This window comes from Dasypus novemcinctus, chromosome 9 (assembly GCF_030445035.2).
Source record: "Dasypus novemcinctus isolate mDasNov1 chromosome 9, mDasNov1.1.hap2, whole genome shotgun sequence".
Lineage (NCBI taxonomy): Eukaryota > Metazoa > Chordata > Mammalia > Cingulata > Dasypodidae > Dasypus > Dasypus novemcinctus.
The window spans coordinates 125,834,324-125,854,144 of NC_080681.1; the positions used below are offsets into that span (position 1 = coordinate 125,834,324).

A 19,821-nucleotide genomic window follows, 5' to 3' on the forward strand; every position below is an offset into this window, starting at 1 on the left:
GGGTGGGGGTAGGGTGGGGAAGGGGAGAGAAATAAATTTTCAAAAAATTTAAAAATCTTAAAAAAAAAAAAGATATATATATATATATACACACAAAATAGTATTACCTGTTTTAACCAAATACTGAGTTTTTACAAAACTGAGGTTTACATAAACAAACCAAAAAAATTTTTTTAAATTTTATTTCCTAATCCAGGCTCTAGCTTTTATGAATTCATTTTAGGAATTATATCATTCACTGCCTGAGACCCTCATGTGTTTCTATGAATGTATAACTCAGTCTTTTCAAACCCAAATAGGTACTTCACCTTTACAGAGGAGAAAACATTGGGATGAGACCATGAGAGCCAGTATTATAACTCAAAGAGAAAAAGCTTGTGACTTTGTGCCACTTTACTATGATTATGCTATACATCTCTCCCCAGTCACGCATTTATACCCACATGCGCACACGTGTGCAGGCACATGCATATGTTAGGGCTGGGTTACATAGATATGTAAATGGAAAGAGTTAAAGCCATTATTAAAAAACCCTTAGCACCTGTCTTCATCCAAGAAACTTTAATGAGTACAGTGCCAGCTATTTAAGAGCAAACAAGAAGGAAAAGGTTGCTTCCTACACTACCAGATTGTAGTAAGTGAAGAGCAAGATGATGTGATGAATGTTGGGAGGGGTTGAGTCTAGATAAATCTGGAAAAGTGACACTTGAGCTGGACCAAATGACAAGAAGGAGCCAGACATGCCAAGAGCTGGGGAAAGGGAATTCTGGGAACAACACGTACAAGGGATCAGCACATGCAAAGGCCCTGAGGCAGACACTCAAGGCACAGAATGCCATTTGGCTGAGCCACAGAGAAAGGAGAGATGAAGTTGAAGAGGTGGGCAGGGACCAGAAAGAGCACAGCTGCTAAGAGCTCAGAAGCCAAACTCCTGACTTGGCCATATACTAACTGTATAACGTTGAACAAATTAACATTTTGGTGCTTCATTTCCTTAATTCTTAAATGGGGATAACGATTGTGCTTACTACAGAGGAGTCACAAGAATTAAATGAAAATAAGCAAATACTTAGAAGATAAGTCCCAGATAAAAAGCTTTGAACACAAGTTTTGAACAACCAGCAAGAACTGGCAGAAACATCATTCTTAAAGTTCCAGCCAAGAGTTAAAGGATTATAGCAACAGGATGAGAGCTGAATCAAGAAGGAAACTTAAAAGCAGTAGGATCTTGCGGTGTCCTCGCTTGGCCCACGCTCCCAATGCGGATCGCTCGTTTGGATCCTGGAGGGAGCAGAGTAACCCTCGTGCACACACTGGGAGCCTGTATGTCTGAGGCAGTCTGTCTTTTGGCTCACGGAGCTCTTCTGCAGAACGCTGTGGAGAGCAGTCAAGTGGCTGCCTGGGGCAAGGGGCTGCTGGCTGTAGGACAGACAGTGCAGTGCCAGACCACAAGGAAACTGTTTCCTTGAAGAGGGGACGTTTGGGAACTATGTAAGTAGGGGAATTCCTAGGGCCAAACTACAAGGTGCATGGGCAGGGAAGCCCCTACACTTTGGCCGGAGCTATTCTCTAAACTCAGTGTATAGAAAAGTCCTGAAGGACAGCACCCACAGGTCAACCTGCAGAGACTGGGAAAGGGTTTTCTTTTCTTTTTCTTTTTTTAATTTGGTTTTTTTGTTTGTTGTTAGCTCACAGCACTCAGGGAAAGCTCTGTCACAACACTAGCTGGATACAAGCTTAAGGAACAGACACCTCAGAGTCTAAACTCCAGCAATAATCCATTAAGATAACAAAATTTCCAGGTTTCAACAAAAGATTAACAAAACGCACCAAAGAAACAGGAAGTGATGGCCCAGGCGATGGAGAAGATTGAAACATTAGAAACTATCAATAAGGAAGATCAGACCTGGGACATTCCAGACAAAAATTTTTAAAAAATGGCCCTAAAAATAGTCAAAGAGCTAAAGGAAAATGTGAACAAAGAACTAAAGGAAATCAGATGAACACAAAGAGAATATCAATAGGGAGAGGGAAATGATGAAAATGAACCAAACAGAGCTGAAGACCACAGTAACAGAAACTTAAAATTCTCTCAAGGGTTCAATTGCAGACTGGAGCTGGCAAAAGAATGACTCGGTGGGCCTGAAGAAAAGACAGCCACTTGAAATCTTCTAGTCTGAGGATCACAGGGAAGAAAGAATGAAGGAAAGTGGACAGAGCCTGAGGAACCTTGGGTCACCATCAAATATTACCAACAGGTGCATTGTGGGAGTCCAAGAGGAAGAGTTATGGGCAGAAAGAATATTCAAAGAAATAATGACTGAAAATGTCCCAAATTTAACAAAACATATGAATACACAAATCCAAGATGCTCAATGAACTCCAAATAGAATAAACCCAAAGAGACGACACACCGTTATAATAAACTGTGGAATGCCAAGGATAAAGAGAGAATTCTGAAAGCCACAAGAGAGAAGCAATGTATCACATACAAGGGAGACTCAATAAAATTAAGTGCCAGTATCTCATCAGAAACCACGGAGGCAGAAAGCAGTGGGAAGACCAATTTAAAGTGCTGAAAGCAAAAAACTGCCAGCCAAGAATTCTATATTCAGCAAAACTGTCTTTCAAAAGTGAGGGCGGGATTAAGACATTCCCAGATAAACAAAGCTGAGGGAATTCATCATCACTAGACCAGCCCTACAAGAAATGCTAAAGAGAGTTCTGCAGGTCGACAGGAAAGGACAGTAGGCAATGGACTAAATCCTCATGAAGAAATAAAGATCTCTGGTAACAGTAATGGCAAGGATAAATATACATACCAATACTTTTACAAGTTTGGTTTATAACTCCCGTGATTTTAACTTCCTACAGGTTCTAAAAGGCAAATGCACAAAATGCAATGATAAATCAGTGGTTTTGGACTCATAACGTACAAATGCATAATATGTGACAAGAACTACATAAAGATGGGGAACAGCAGGGTATAGGAATATAGTCTTTGTATGCTACTAAAGTTAAATGGGTATCAAGGCAAATGAGATTGTTATAGATTTAGGATGTTGAATTTAAGCCCCATGGTAACCACAAAGAAAATATGAGAGATTATGCAAACTCATAGAGACAGAAAGTACAGATTACCAGGGGAGGGGCAGGAGCAATGGGGAGTTAAAGCAAAATGAGTAGAACGACAGAAATGTTCTAGTAATGGATGGTGGCAGAGGTTCTACAACGTTGTGAGTGTGATTAATCCCACTGAATAGTATGCGTGTGAGGGGCCGGGAGGGGAAGATTTATGTTTCCACAATGAAAAAAAAAGAAAGAGAAACTAAAGAGATAATGACAGTTAAATGCAATACAGGATACTTAACTGGGTCTAGAATGCAGAAGAAAAGGCTCAAAAGGACGTTGGGACATAAGAAAAACTGGAATATAGACTGTAAGCTTTATACCAGGATTGAGTTTCTTGAACTTATAACTGTACTTCAGGTGATTACACAAGTGAATATCCTTGTTTGTAGGAGAGGTACATGGTAAAATTATGTGTTCAAGGGTGATGATGTGTGCAACCTGCTCTCAAATGTTTAGAAGACAAATTGGTCAATCTGGGTACCTGGGATGGGGGAGGGGCTGCATTGGCGTTCTTGGTATGGGGTTTGTATAATTTTGCAACTGTCCTATAAGTTTGAAATTATTCCAAAATACAAAGTTAACAATTACAGCCATTTGAATCATGAAAAGGTATAATCTGGGAAAAATAACTTAATTAGCATTCCCTGCCACCCTGACTGTAAAGCCCAGGTCGAGTGAGCACAGCTTTTCCATTCTACAGATGGGACCTCTGTACAGCAGACAGGACGCCGGGCCGAGCTCACACTCAGAGCCTGGAGGCTTCCTCGGTGCCAGCCACTGTCCCAACTGCTTTACCTGTGCTAACGCATTTCTTCTCCACACAGTAACGTGAGGCAGGTCCTGTCATCCTCGTTGGACAGATGAGAAACAGAGGCACGCAAAGCCGACTAGCTTACCCAGCATACCATCACAACAGGAAGGAAAAGCGAGGGGAGTTATGGAGAGAGAAGACACACAGCGTTCGGCAGTCTCGCCCTAATGAATTCAAGAGTCTTAGGCTCAGGGAAGCTCAGCTACCGTCAAAAGTAGTAAATCTTTAACACTGACGTCATAACAACTTAACTTCCCTCTACTAAATTATAAAAGCAAGAAGCAGCAGCCTGCTCTTCAAAATATCATTTTCTAATAAGCTATTAGGTCCAGGAACAGCACCAAGAGAAAAGATGTTCTTTTAAAGTGTTCCTGGGAAGCAGATTTGGCTCAACTGATAGTGTCCGCCTACCACATGGGAGGTCCAGGGTTCAAACCCAAGGCCTCCTGACCCATGTGATGAGTTGGCCCACGTGCAGTGCTGATGCACACAAGGAGTGCCGTGTCAGCTGGGTGTCTCCCGTATAGGGGAGCCCCATGCACAGGGAGTGCGCCCCATAGGGAGAGCTGCCCAGCGTGAAAAAAGCACAGCCTGCCCAGGAGTGGCACTGCACACATGGAGAGCTGAAGCGGCAAGATGATGCAACAAAAAAAGAGACACAGATTCCCAGTGCTGCTGACAAGAATACAAGCGGACACAGAAGAACACACAGCAAATGGACACAGAGAGCAGATAACTCGGGGGGGGGAGGGGAGAGAAATAAAATAAATAAATAAATAAATAAATAAAGTGTTCCACTTTCACACAGACAGACAGGCAGACATGGCAGGCCGAGGGTCCGGCTTCTAAGGACGCGTCTCAGTGGCGCGGTTGCCGACGGGGTGGCGCCACGGAATGAACACTGCAGGGATAAACTGCCCATGGTCATCTTCATCCTGTGACCTCTGAGGGGAAATACACAATGACCACAGGGGTCCCCCAGTTTCCTTGTCCGGACTCTCCACCCTTTCCATTAGAAAACATAAACCTGGCAGATGTGGGACGCTGAAGACTGAACTTCACCTTTCAGTTTGAGTTAGAATCCAAGCAGCGGAGCAGGTAGCCTTTGGGAGACGTCTACAAGTTCTCCCTGCTCATTCCCAGGTGCACCAAGCCCACAACCACTTATCTTGCAACCTGGTAGGAGCTACCCATGCATCCCACTGCAACGTCCAGGCTTAGTTTCATAAACCTCTCTAGCCACCTGCTGGGGATTTCTTCGGCAAGCCTATGAATCTTGCATCTATCAAATGAATTTTCAGTATGTTTCATTTGTTTGCATCACTCAAGAGCCTGGAAGCCAAGACAGACATTCCACAAGCCGAGGAGGGACCAAAGGGCCCGGGACATGCTCCCCGGGACATGGGCGCCCCGAGGGCTGCGGCTCTGCCGGGCAGGGCTGCAGGGCACTGCGGGGCAGTCCCGGGGTCCTGTGCAGAGTGGGAGCCCTCCAGGCAGACCTTTCCCTGCCGTCGCTGGGCCGGCCCCGAGAGGTGAGTGGGGTCCACCCCCCCATCTGCCTGGTGAGCACCCCATGATCTGAGAAGCACTTCATGAAGATTCTCAGAAGCAATTATCTGCCTCTTAACAAATGACACCAGGCACGACAGCATCTCTGAGTATCTCCGTTCCCAAAGGGGGAAGCACTGATGGTCAAAACAAGATCATCGCAAACGGAAACGACCGAGACGGCGTCCAGCGAGTGCAGCCCCTTGCTCTCTGCTGACTGAGAATCAAAGCGGCGCTTTCCAGTCCCAGGTCAGAGCACAGCTCATGTTAGCAAGGCTTAGTCAGACGGATGAAAGGATGGCGTGCACATCTCCACGCCGGGCAAGGCAAAAGCAACAGCTCGACGATTGTTTAGGTTTTACTGAACTTTATTCTGATCATTGAAAACTACTGTAAAATACTTGGCAAATTCAGAGCTAGGCATCTCTTTAATTGTATGTATCGTGTGATTACGGGGATAAAGGGAAAATAATTACTTAGAAGAAAAAAGACTCAGTCTTTTCTTGTTACATTTACATAAATAAGGACATCGTCAAGATTCATTTAGTCATGCCCAAATATTTACTGAGCACCTTCTATGTGCCAGGTGCCAGGGTGTGCCTAGGACAGTAAGGAAAATGCTCCTGTCTTACTTGTTGATCAGCAGAGGATTTCTGCAGGCAGAATAAACCTGGATTTTTCAATTAAGAAGTAGGAAGGAAAGAAAAAAATAGATGGAGAAGTAGGGGCATGATGTTCTTACTCAAGATGCTTCAGACAAAGCCAGTGGTGACTCAGCTGTGAGGGGTTCCAAGCAGAATGTCCTTAGCACAGTTAGGGGGGAGTTACTGAACTAGCGGTGAGGACTGCAGAGAGGGAGGGCCAAGAACCTCTTGCTCGTCAAGTTTCAAGGCCGACCTCAAGGCGGGTAGAATGTGGACAAGTCACCCAGAACTCTGTTCCAAATAAGATGGCAGAGTGAGATGTTCATGGCTGTCCCACTACAGAAGCTTTCAACAACCAGCAAGAACAGGCAGAAATACCTTCCTTAAAGCTCCAGAAAACAAAGGACTGCAGTAACAGGGTGAGTGCAAATCAAGAAAAAAGCTACCTAGAAGCGGTAGGGGGAGAGGATGTGGCTCGAGTGGTTGAGCACCTGCTTCCCACATACGAGGTCCTAGTTCAATCCCCTGTACCTCTTGAAACAAACAAAAACGGCAAACCAAGAACTCTTTATCTGGTAAAACTGTCTTTCAGAGATGAGGGAGGGATTAAGATATTCACAGATAAACAAAAGCTGAGGGAGTTCGTCACCCTTACAAGAAATGCTAAAGAGAGTTCTGCAGGTTGAAAGGAAAGAACAATAGACAATGGACTAAAGCCACATCAAGAAATAAAGATCTTTGGTAAGGGTAATGACATGGGTAAATACCAGTACTACTGTATTTTTAAAAAAAATTTTATTATCTTTTTTAAAGATACATAAATCACAAAATGTTACATTAAAAAATATAAGAGGTTCCCATAGACCCCAAAAGTACTACCGTATTTTTGACTTGTAACTCTACTTTTTACTTTCTACAGGTTCTAAAGGGCAAATACACAAAGTCAGTGGTTTTGGACTGAATACATAAACATGTAATTTGTGACAAGAACTACATAAAGATGGGGAACAGCAGAGTATAGGAACATAGTTCACATATGCTATTAAATTGGTATCAAAGCAAACGAGATTGTTAGGGATTCTGGATGTTAAATTTAAGCCTTATGGTAACCACAAAGAAAGTATTAAGAGAATATGCAAACCCATAGAGGCAGAAGGTAGGGTACAGGTGGCCAGGGGAGGGGGGCGGGGCAATGGGGAGTTAATGCAAAATGGGCGTAGGGTTTCTGTTGGCGTGAAGGGAACGTTCTAGGAATGACTAGTGGTGAGGGCACCTCAACAATGTGAATGTGATTAATCCTACTGAATGGTAGGCTTGCTAGAGGTTGAAATGGGAAGATTTACGTTGTCTTATGTTTCCACAATTAAGAATAAAAAAAAGCTAAACAAGTGTGGGGACCCAGGGCCGGGTTCCCCAATCCCTTAGCACAGTCACCTGCATGACCCAGCCATAAGTTCAGGGTTAACAACGCTGCCTGGCGGGGAAGGATGTGCAGATGGTGTCATAGACCCTATCTGACAGCGGTGGAACTCCATTCCCGCCATAACCCTCTAGGCCCCACATGTGCTGGCACGGGACCCTAGCGGGAACCTGTCCGCATACCCTACGGAGTGTCTTTGCTCTGAAACCCCTCACAACCTCCTCATTTCCCCATCTCTTGTGGAGCGCTTCCTACATTCCCTGGACTGCCTTCACCAAAGCCTCTCCTGTCCGTAGTCCAAAATCAAGCGTAGGTCTGACTCAGTGTCCGGTGGCTGCCCCCACCCGCGCCCTCCAGGAGTAGGGTTGGCACAGTAAGACAAAAGAGGCCCTAGCAAAAAAGGAAAAGAAAAAACCAAAAACCCAGCTCTTCTCTCTCTAGCACCTGCCCTGGCATTCCTGGATTTTAGTTCTTATCCAAAAGTGTTAGGCTTTATCTGTCTCACCAAAAGAACAAGTTATTGCTGCATCACAAAAAGATGCTTTACATCTGCTTCAGTACATGAACTGTGGACAAGGGGTGCAGGAAAGAGGGAAACCTAGGGGTCTGCTTCTTATGCCACGTGCTGGGCATCTTCTGGGCACAAGATATGGATAGTACAGAGATGAGCACCAACCATCCTAGGCACTTACCTGAGAAAATGAAAACTTTCAACAATATTTTCACATTGCTAAGGGTTCCTTACGTATCAATATAAAGCTCACGAAACTTAGTTACAATGACACCCTGGTTTCAAGTGTCCACAATAAAAGGCTGTGAATATACGCACTGGGGGAGGTTGATGACGGGAACATTAGACTCATGGAATTTCACTGTGTTGCGAGCAGGAACCGCTGGTAAACTTTCTGGAGGCAGGAAAGAGCAGAATAGGCAAAATCAAAAACAAAAACATCATCTGATTGGCAAGAGTAGACTGATTGGCAAGAGCCGATGTTCTCCAACTCTGAACCCGCATGTCGTGACTCCTGGATCCACAGGCTGAGGTGAGGTGGGGGCCGACCACCTCCTTGCTTCTTTGGGCTTCTGCGTATCCGGGAACCTCGTGGCGGGGTCCAGGCATCCCTGCGTGTGGCAGAGCTGCGCACACGCCCCGTCGCACTTGTCCCCTGCTGAGGGCTGTGTGCCGCCCTGGACTGGTGGATTCTGTCCGTCCCAAGGGTCTACTGCTCTAGACCGGTGATGTGCCAGAACCACCCGCGGGGCTTATTAAAGCACAGACTGCGGGGCCCCAAGCCTCGGGTTTCTGAGTCAGTGGCTCTGAGTGGGGCCCAGAAGTCGCATTCCTAACAGGGCTCCCGGTATCACTGCTGCTGCGGGTCTGGGCCACATTTTGCAAACTTCTGCTCTAGACTCCTCCCTGCTTCCACCAGGGCAAGAACACACCCCCCTCCTCCACCAAGGGCTTGTTAGACAACGATCCAAGCACCGCTTGCTCCAGCTGGCACCCAGATCACTACCCAACCTGGAGACCACAGCGGGTCTGTCGACAATAATTGGGGTGCACATTTTCTTCTCGACCGCGCAGCCCATTCCAATCAGACAGCACCTGCAAGTACTTTCACAGGCACCCACCTGCGCAGATGCCTGCGGCTATTCAAGCGCCCCTCTTCCCTCCCACCGCCTCTCCCCCTTTTCCCTTGTTTTCTTTCTCTTCTCAGTTCGCTAAACAGGATGTCTTTGCCTCTTGCTTTTCCCTGAAGCAGTGAATTTACTTACATGGTCTCAGGGAATGAGAACAGATACTTTCACCTCTCGTGTAGCAGTTCCTTCCCCTGCACATCCACCCGTACCCACACCCCAGACAAAAAGAAATTTTGATGTCTTTTCCTCACTACCTCCTTTCTTTTCTTTTCTTTTTCTCCCCCTAGTTATTAAACTTATCTTCACAAAAGTTTTAGATCACGGTAATTCATATATACAATATACGGTACTCCCACATATCCAACATAAAACCCTTTTCCCTTCCACAGCAATAATCTTTTTACATGTTCATACTATATTTACTGAAAATGATGTACAGATATTGAGACAATAGCTTTCAAACAAGGTAACATTTGGGTTTACATTGTGGTTTATATTTTAGACTATATAATTTTCTAAATTTTTTACATTATGTTTTACATTATGATTTACATTTTAGCCTATCAGCCCCTATATATTTTTGGTGTAATTTAACATGTCTTATATCTTGCATAATCTTGTGGAACACTTCTATTGCCCACACAGTTACATTGGTTTCATCTATTCAATACCTCTTTCCCCCTCCCCTTAGGGCCCACAGTGACAGTCAATCTTCATTGCTTGAAGGGCCATGTTCAGAGATACTTGCAACAGTGTTGAGGGCTTTACATACTCAGCTGCCCTAATGCACTGGGAGCCACCACTTCTCTCGAGAGATACAGTTCCCTCTATTTGAGAACATCAGTCCTCCCCAGGATGTGGGTACGACTTCACTCTCATTATATGGGTCTCTATCCAATGATATAACCCACTATGGCAAAATGAGCTTTCACACACTCCCTAGGAGCCTGTCCTGCATCAGATTATCCCCTTTAAGTGTCTTAAACAGGTAACCCTCCTTATTATATTTTTGAAAAAGTTATCTCAGCATTATATTCTCAACCAAATACCTGACAATCTCCTATGTTCATATGTTCTCCCTCCCTCCCCCCAATTTCTTGGGCAATATTACACATCCTCCCATCCCTAGCCCCCCTCAAGCCTGCAAAACCCACCCAAAGGTAAGAAAGGACATAGACACTGAGGAAAAGACGGAAGTTGTTGCTTTGCCAATTTGCATACAGGGCAACACTTATTGCAGTGATGGAAGGCAAAACATCAAAAACAAAGCTTTTGCATTTTTAAATTTTTTGATACCCCAATTTATTTTTACCTTAATTTTTCTAAATTAATATGTATTCTATATCTAACCTTTAAACTCATCACTATCCTCCATTTTACTATTAATGGAACCTGGCAATATATTGGGCTTCATTTTTGAAGAAGTTTTGAAGAACCTCACAGAGAGGTTCAACAATGGCAGGGGAGGAATACTGGTATGGGATGTTACTGACAGGGCACACATGGTTGGCAGGGAGTTCTCCAGGGCATATATCCAGGGTACATAAAAATGTTTGGATATTTTCATAGTGGTTACAATTAAAAACAACAACTGAGGGAGTGCTGAGTTCCTAGCCAGGGGAGCTCTATCACAGCCCCTAAAGGAACAGTAACAATTCCCCAAGTGCAACGGCAAAGACCAAAAAAGAAGGAAGGTCCAACAATGAGCCCTTGATAGTAATGACTATGCTTGTAAGCCTGTGCACCTGAAATAAGAACGAGGCCTAGAGCTGCAGGGTGCCTAAGAGTTACCTCCTGAGATCCTCCATGTTGCTCAAATGTAACCAGTCTCAAACCAAACTCAGCATGTAAATGCGTTGCCTTCCCCCCAGCATGGGACATGACTCCCGGGGATGAGCCTCCCTGGTGCTGAGGGATTACTACCAAATACCAGCTGATGATGTAACTAGAAAATGACCTTGAATAAAAGGGTCAACTCAGACCAGCGGAATATCTCAGTCTACATATAATACCAGGAGTTAAAAGTGCTTTTTGACCTGAATAAAAGGGGGATATGGAAAGGACAAATGAGTTTATATGGCTATGAGTCTCCAAAAAGAGCCGGGAGGTTATCAAAGTGGTTGCCCTTATGCACACCTGAGCAGAGTCCCAGAGACAGATAAAGTAGATACAACCACAGGTATTGGTTCTTCTGAGGGCTACAGAGACCCCCAGGTTCTATGGTCATGTCAGATGGACTTCAATGCATGTCAGTTGGTCCTACTTTGGAGTTTGTGTTTCTGTGTGATGGAGCAGGACTCAGATGTGATCTTTGTTCACAAGACTCTCCTGTTACTTTTAACGGATTGGTAGTTGATGCTGGGGTTTAGTGTATACCCAGGGGACCTGAATCTCTGGACTGACCATGTGATAGCCAGGCCCTGAGCCTCAACAGACTTGCAACTCCTACACTCTGGTTTATTGGACTTACCCCACTCAGCTAACATGGAGGTGAAGAAGGTCAACCACCACACCATGGAGCCAAGAGTGCCTACAACTGAAAGCAGAATTGCATCCATCATCCATGTGGAATCTAAGCCCCCTCTTGACATAGATGTGGAGTGGACACAACCATTCCAAGGTCCACAGGATGGAGGAATAGAGTATGGATTAGAGTGGACTTACTGATTTCCAATCATGAACTATTGTGATTAGTAATCGAAGAAAATGTGGCATTGGTGTGGAGAAAGTGGCCATGGTGGCTGCTGGGTGTGGGGAATGGGAGGAAGAGATGAGATGTGGAGGTGTTTTCAGGACTCAGAGTTGTCCTGGGTGATGCTGCAGGGACAGTTACCGGACATTGTATGTCCTCCCATGGCCTACTGGGTGGACTGTGGGAGCATGTGGGCTATGGTGTGGACCACTGACCATGAGGTGCAGCGGTGCTCAGAGATGTATTCACCAAGTGCAATGAATGTCCCATGATGATGGAGGAGGTTGTTGTTATGGGAGGAGGAGTGGGATGAGGAGGGTGGGGGTATATGGGGACCTCATATTTTTTTTAATGTAACATTAAAAAAATAAAGACAAAAAAAATTCACAGTTTTCTAGATAAAAAAAAAGAAATTTCGATGGCTTGCGTGCTAATGGCTGGTTTGTGCTTCCTTCAAAGCGTCTCTTCTCACGCCCCTTTGACTTGCACCCCCTTTAGTGGAAGTAGCATTTTTAGACGGGGCAGCTATGGTGTGATGGAATGAATGCTGGAGTAAAGACAAGAACCCTGGGTTTAATCCTGTCACTGTGTGACTTTGGAAAAGTAATGGCCACTTTACACCTTTATTTTCTCATTTGTGAAGTGGGGATATTAACATCTACCTTGTTGTTTGTGAAGAGGAGCTAATTTGGGAAATCTTTTCAAGTGATAAGGCTCTCTTACCGCCTAGCTGTTATTAGACTGGGGCCTTTCATTCGGCCATGCCTACGCAGGCACTCTGAAATACACTTGTTGGCTTTTGAACAATTTCAGATTCACAGAAAAGTTACGAAGTTAGCCAAGTCCCTAGTATGCTAGTCACTGGGTTCCCCTAATGTTAACTTATTCCATCACCACAGTATATTTGTCAAAATGAATAAATTGACATTGCTATTTTATTAATTTGACTCAACTGCACTAGTTTCTCCTCAAATGTCCTTTTTCTGTTCCAGGATGCCTCATGGCATCTGGTCTCCTTCGGTCTGTGCCAGTGTCTCAGTCTTTCTTTTGTTTTCCATGACTTTAATTTTTTGTTTTTTTCTTTTAAGGAGATACCAGGGGTTGAACCCAGGAACTTGTCCTGGGAAGCAGGTGCTCAACTACTTGAGCTACATCTGCTCCCCACTTTAATGGTTTTGACTTCTGGTCAGGTATTTTGTAGACTGCCCCTTAATTTAGGTTTGTCTGATGTTTTCCCCTGATTACTCCAAGGCTGTGGGTTTTTGGGAAGCACATTACAGATTGGCCTCCTCGTTGCATTAACTCTAGGGGAAATGTTGACGTCTGGGTGAGTTTAACCTTGGCTATCTGGTTAAGATAGTCTCTGCCAGGTGTGCATACTCAATTCTTCAGAAGCAAGTTACTAAGTCCAGCCCATACCCAAGGGTAGGAGAACTAAGCATCACCTCCTGGATGGCAGGGTATCTGCAGATATTATTTGGAAATCTCCAGTAAGGAAGATTCACCCTTCTTATTTGTTTATTCAATAATTTACTTATGTCAGTATGGATGCTTGTATATTTATTTTATATCTTGGGTTATAATCCAGTACTATGTTATTTATTTTTTTGCTTAAATTGTTCCAGTATTGGCCACTGGGAGCTCTTTCAGGCTGGCTCCTGTGTTCTTGTGATATGCCTTCATGCTTTTTCTTCTCTTCTGAGTACTTCTTTACTTTCTAGAGTTGTAAAAGAATCAGCTACTTTTTCAAGGAGAACTGACTCCTTTTACGGAGAACGGTGTTTAGAAATCAATATATGGGCCGTGGGTGTGCTCAATGCTACTAGGGTGTCACTGCTTCTAGGCCTTCTCATTAAACACAGCTAGGAAATATGTTTCCCTATAATAATACATGGATATACACACCTCTGTAGTTATTTCTGTATCTGCTGGAACATATGAATTAAAATAAACATGAGTTTATACTGATGTCTCCAATTCTAATAAAGAACCACAGCATTCATTCTAGCTTTCCAGGAAGGCATTTTAAACATAGATACAATGATGATGAAAGTAGCCCTAAAACTTTCATAGAAACATACAGTAATATAGATATTAAACTGAAAAAAAAAAAAAAAAAAAGGAAACTAGAGGCCTAATTTTTTTCTGTATTTTCAAAGTAGAGGAATAGGATATAACATGGTAGTATAGCTACCTACCTTCCTATACTTGTAAGAACCTACCAGATCTTAGTCTTCCAACGATATTAGAAAATAAGTATAAAGGAAATATACTCATTATCCCAAAAATACCTTTAAGTATTACAACAATCAAGCAAGAGAAGATGAAAAAACATTTCCAACCAGCCAGTGGCCCGCGAGTGAAGGGATGGTTAGTTTTGCCTTCACAGCTCCTTCTCCTTTGCTGGGTTTGCCCTGCCAGGGCCTCTTGCTTCGGGTTGTTATGCAAAGGGTCATACAGCACAGTAGCAGTCAGGGGTCATATTTTCATCTCTCTTTGATAGGGGTTCTTAACTCTCAAAGGGGCTCGTTTTTAAATGACTCATTAATACTCACTGGCATTTTAGAAATTTCCAAGCAATACAAAACTTTTAGAGGCAGAGAAAATTGTATGAAATCAGACACCCACCATATGTTCTAGGCTTAGAAAGTCTGGGATTTGCGATGGTACAAGTGGAGAATTCCAAGTGTTTGGGCATCTGAGGTAAGAAAATGTCTATGGCAGGAAACCAACTACTTGCCAGCCTTCTCAGGCTCTCAGTACTCAGCAGCACCTACCGTTTTTTTCTCTAGAATTTGTAGAACTCACTTTAAAACTTGTTTTCACGGCTGTACTGGGCAACACAACATGAGGCACCACCTGACACCATATTGACAATCTAGTTAAAAAAATCAAATTTCTCCCTCTTGACCTACAAAATGAAGCTTAAACTCTTTAGCAGGACACAGAATCCTCTTTCCCACTTCTCACAGGCTACTTTTCCAGGTCACTCTCCTCACTCACTGCTCTTTAAACTCACCTGTAATTCTGCACTCCTTTAGGCCCTTGCTAATGCTGTTTCCCCCATTTCCTATGTACACCTGGTGAGCTTCTTCTTCTTCAAAGTGTGACTCAAACATCACGTCATTATTATTATTAGCTACCATTTGCTGAGCATCTGCAGTGAGCCAGACATTCTACATATATATTTCTAATCTTCAAAATAACTCTGAAAGATTTCCTTCTTCATTCTATAGATGAGGAAAGTGAACCTCAGAAAATGTATTTTTTATCCAAGGTCCTACAGCTTTTAATTATCAAGGCAGGGACTGGAGCCCAAGTCAGACTCCAGGTGGGTTTTTTTCAAGATTCCCAGTAAACCTTCCATGTCTTGCCCTATATCCTCAGAGTGTTTGGCAAATGAATACAGTCACTTGTCTACACATGTCTAGGCTGTGAGTTTTCTGAAAACAGGAGCTTTGTTTTGTATCCTTGGCACTGGATATAGAGTGGGCATTCACTCAATGGAAAGGAATTTAAGTTCTTCTGGAAGCCAGTTTATTGATATCACCCAACCTGGGGCAAGGACTTGGAACTACCTTCAAGAGCCACAGTGACTTCCAGGTGGTTTATGTACCAGTAAGCAGTTTTATCACCTGTTTCAGTGGAAGATAAGAGTATCCAAAGTGGTCCAAATCCAATGGAGCCCACTTGAAAAGCAGTACATTAGAAGACTCTACGAGTTTACTTGGCTGGATGCCATCTCCTTTCAGCTCAGGTAAGGAGATTATGGGACTACAGTGTGTTGCTGTAACGCTGTCAGACAGCACTGAGGAATACCTGACTTCTTCACAGGCACTAACAGGAATTTCACAGCAATGTCATTGTTATTTAGCCAATGAGCATCACATTAAAATTCCTAACATTTAGATCCCTCCCCTGACCTTTCACCTTTACCTGGCCATATGGAACATCCAGAATCCTAGGACTTAACGAACCTTAACGAAAGGAACTTAATGGAAGGAAGGCCTACAATGAGTTACCCAAATGTTTAGCCAGTCAAGTAAATTGTTGTATAAACATCAAGTTTGAGTCGTGTTAAACAAAAGAAACATTTTCTAGAACAGCCTCAGAAAACGTACATGGATTTGAATCCCTGAACATCGGCTCATGAACATTTGCAAACACGAGAACTTGTTATTACAACTGCTTGATCTGAGCCACCTCAGGTCTTGCTGCCAGAGGAGAAGAAACAGACTTGCCTTGGCAGGTAAATGAATGAAGGAGCAATCATGAAATACCATCTGCTATTTTAAAACGCGTTATTTGTAGCTCAAGTGCACATGTGCCCTCCTGCTGCTATTTGGATTGGGCATGAGAGGCCATCTCTCATTCCATTTGCAGCCCTTGGCTGCACTCGCAGGGAGAGCTGATGAAGCAAAAGGAGGCCTGATGAACTATTTCTGTAGAGAACTGTAATTGCTGCCCAGGAAGTCTCCTAAATTTTTTAGGAAGCTGAGAGAGACAAGGAAAATGAAGTCACTTAATTCCCTCCCAGAATAAACGGGGCCACTAGAGTACATTAAGCTGCTCCTCCCCAGCAAGCCATTTAAGATGTCCAAGAGCAGAGGAAAGGGTAAGGGCCGAACTGAGATAAGGCACAAGCTGTACCACTCTGATTTTCCAAAGCAATGGCTAAATTTAGCCTTAGAAAAACTGCCATACTCCAGTTTTTAAAAACTCTCCAACTCTATGTAGCAAAACGCTAGCAAAGGAAATTAGCATTCTTCTTAGACTGTCTTCATTGGCAGTGATTTTTGGGTTCATTTTTGTTCTTGGTCTTTGTTTCACGCTGTTCAGAAATTCAGTCTTTGACATGTCAAAAAATCATTTAGAATGCTGCTGAAACAACTGAGTAACAGCAGTTTGGACACAAAAGGCTAGAGGCAGCAGAGCAAATGTGCAATTATTTCTCAGGTGAAACTAGAGCTAGAGGTGCATGAGGACAGAAACTTCAAACCTATTTTCCATGGACACTAATGCTTATAACATAAACCTAAGGAATAGCGGAGGAACTCAACTATATGATAAGACAGCATCAAACATGTATGTGGAGCCCAAATTATATGAGAGTCATTTGTTGTCAATAAAGGAGTAAATCCAACTGGAATTAAAAGTAGAACCACAGCTAATTAGTGTAAGTGCAAAAGAGATAAGGAACTCTGACAAAGATTCTGTATCTATCTTTAACTAGTTCATAAGAGTAGAAAATTGTACGTTTACTGGATTTCCAAAAAGCAAATTTGGAGGACACTGCCTTGATATTTTCAGCACACAGTGAAAATAAGAAATCTAAGTGTGAATTGAGGCATTCTAAAGTAATACCAGGGAAATGAATGAAGAAGAATGGAGAAAAGCACACGACCACTTAAGAGGTCTTTAATAATTAAAAAAAGAGTGCTGTGATGAGCCTTGTAGATGAAGAAAAATCTAACCTGGACATGAAGATGTGAAGGTGGAATGAAATTAAAATGGCCCGCATAAAGGAAAATGGAGATCCTGACAATTAGAACGGAAACTGCAAAGACCAACGACAAAAGGCACAGGAATGGTCAGAAGCATGAGCAATAGGAATTAACCACCACAGCTGTTCCATGGTGCCCGACTCACAAAAACCACTCAAAATCCTTTGGGAAGAACCATGGAGAATAAGAGAGCCGAAGGGACCCATCCCAGCAGTATTTACTGGGCACCCTCTGCCAGGTCTGTGCTCGGGCTCTGGGGACATGATGAGGGGCAAGACAACTCAAGGAGCTGGGTTGGCCACCAGGGGCACAAAAACTAATGAGATGCGATCCTTCAAAGAACTCTGTCAAGTATAAATCAACGTACTGGGAAATCTTGCTAAGCTCTGAGGCCAGGGACCAGGTTTAAAGTCCTGTTCGCGGCTGAACTTTCAGGGCCTCCATAAATATTTACCGAGTGAGTGAGTTTTGCCTCTGTGAAATATAGAACACGAACTTCAAGGAGGACAAGGCAAAGGGTATTATGTAGAAAAAATACTCAGTTCCATTAGTCATTTCCATGATGTGCTTTTTTCCTGCCAAGTTACTAAAAGCAGTTCCTTCCCTTCTCACACTGCCACCTCTTACCCAATCCTCTCAAATGTAGCAGGATTAGGCATTTAAAAACAAACAAAACACCTCAATGAGACTGTTGCCTATAAATTCTTTCTCCTAGTAGTTTCCACCTTGAAACAGCTGCTCCTGACCACAAGTTCGGGGCAGAGACTATGGGAAAAGAGGTGCAAAGCTCCACTGAAAACAAAACTCTACTAGGGAAACAGGCCACATGGTCCCTGGGAAAAAGATGTAAAACGACCCTGGCTGCTTCGAGCTAAGACTTCTAATTGTAATGATGTCATCTGCACGGGGCTCCTGGCGGCGTCCGATATGACTTAAAAGCCACGTGCTCGCGGGTCCGTCGGGAAGACGCCTTCCCAGCTGTCGCGGCCTCACGCTCCACGCATTCTTCAGACATCTGCTGTGGCCCCGGTCTGTTCTTGCGGCTCATGGTAAGGATGCCACCTTCACAGGCTGCCCCAACTGTCTTGCTAACTTGTGAGAGCGTTCAAGTCCAAGATATTCCAAAAATATTAATTTCTTTCAAAAACAAATTTTTGAGTCCTGGAACTGAAGCCTCTCTATGTAGAAGTTTGTTAACTACAATAAGATTTTTTCATAACAGTACACAAATCTGGAGCAAATACAGGTGAAGAAGCCCTTTCCAAACCAACAGGCTGAAGTGGATATCTTTTCAAAGAAATAGCTGTATAATTGTTAAATTGGGGGCATTTTATAGGTAAAATACATCCTAACAGATGAAATGACTGAAGAATGCTATTTTACAACTCATCATAGGCATTTCTGACAAATGACAGAGAATACACATTTTTTAAGAAAATTCAACTTATATCACTGTAAACATTTTATTCAGGAAAAAAAAATTTTTCTTTCAGGGAATCACCAAAGTTCTAGAACATGTTTAGTCATTCAGCTTCTTTGTGGGTGTTATGAGTCCCTGGGGGGGGGTCACCCCCTCTCCTGGCTCCAGATGGCACATGAGAATACAGCTAGGCCTGCTCTGCGTCGCTGCCCCTCCTCACTTCCATACTCTGAGTTTTGGAGGGGACACCCCCTGGTCAGAGTCATCCTCAAGTATTTGCAATTTCCAAGCCAGCGAGGCCCGAATGACTGTATTCGTTTGGCCAGTGTTACAAAGTCCCTTGGACTAGGGGAGAAACTTGTAGGGCTTCTCCTTGCTTTCACACAGTTGTGGCGTTGTCCTGTCCTGCTACGCTGGCCGAAGTCCCCGAAGTGGGCTTCTTTAACCGTCCTGCTCCACGTGGAGTTGGTGGGAAGATTAACCAACTATTAGCTACTGAGGGCAGTGGGCGCCGACGCCTGGCAACCCCTGGTGACGAGCCCCTCACGTGTCAAAACACTGCCCGCTGTCTTCTTTTCCCCACCCTTTCCCATCCTGTCCTGTGTTTCCTTCTCTATCCCAACCTCTTATCGTCCCTCCATGCCTTCATGTAACTGGTGACAGTCCTGGTCTGTCTGTCTGATTAATCTATTATGATTAATCTAATCTATTATGATTAATAATAGATTGAATAAGAGACTGGTGAAAAACACGAGTAAAATCAAGCGTGGAGAAAGCTGTTATCCAGAATACATATCCTAACATTTAAACAATTGGTTAAACGTTAGCCCTAAAATTGGCTGAATGTAGCAAACGAGGCAAAAAGGGAGGCAATAAATTTCAAGATCACAGTACATCAGTTGCTCTGGAGAGCACGGCTTTCCCCAGAACAAAGATGTGGAAGAAAATTTTCCCGCAGGTCCTGAGAGGAAGGGCCACCGTGATGTAAGGGCAGCTTTAACAACACTTG

At 43.6% G+C, this 19,821-nt stretch overlaps 1 protein-coding gene across 33 annotated transcripts in view; it reads right to left on the minus strand.

Moving 5' to 3' along the window:
- Positions 1 to 19,821, minus strand: part of CAMTA1 (calmodulin binding transcription activator 1) — a 938,154-nt gene that overhangs the window by 33,333 nt on the left and 885,000 nt on the right. The window lies entirely within an intron of this gene.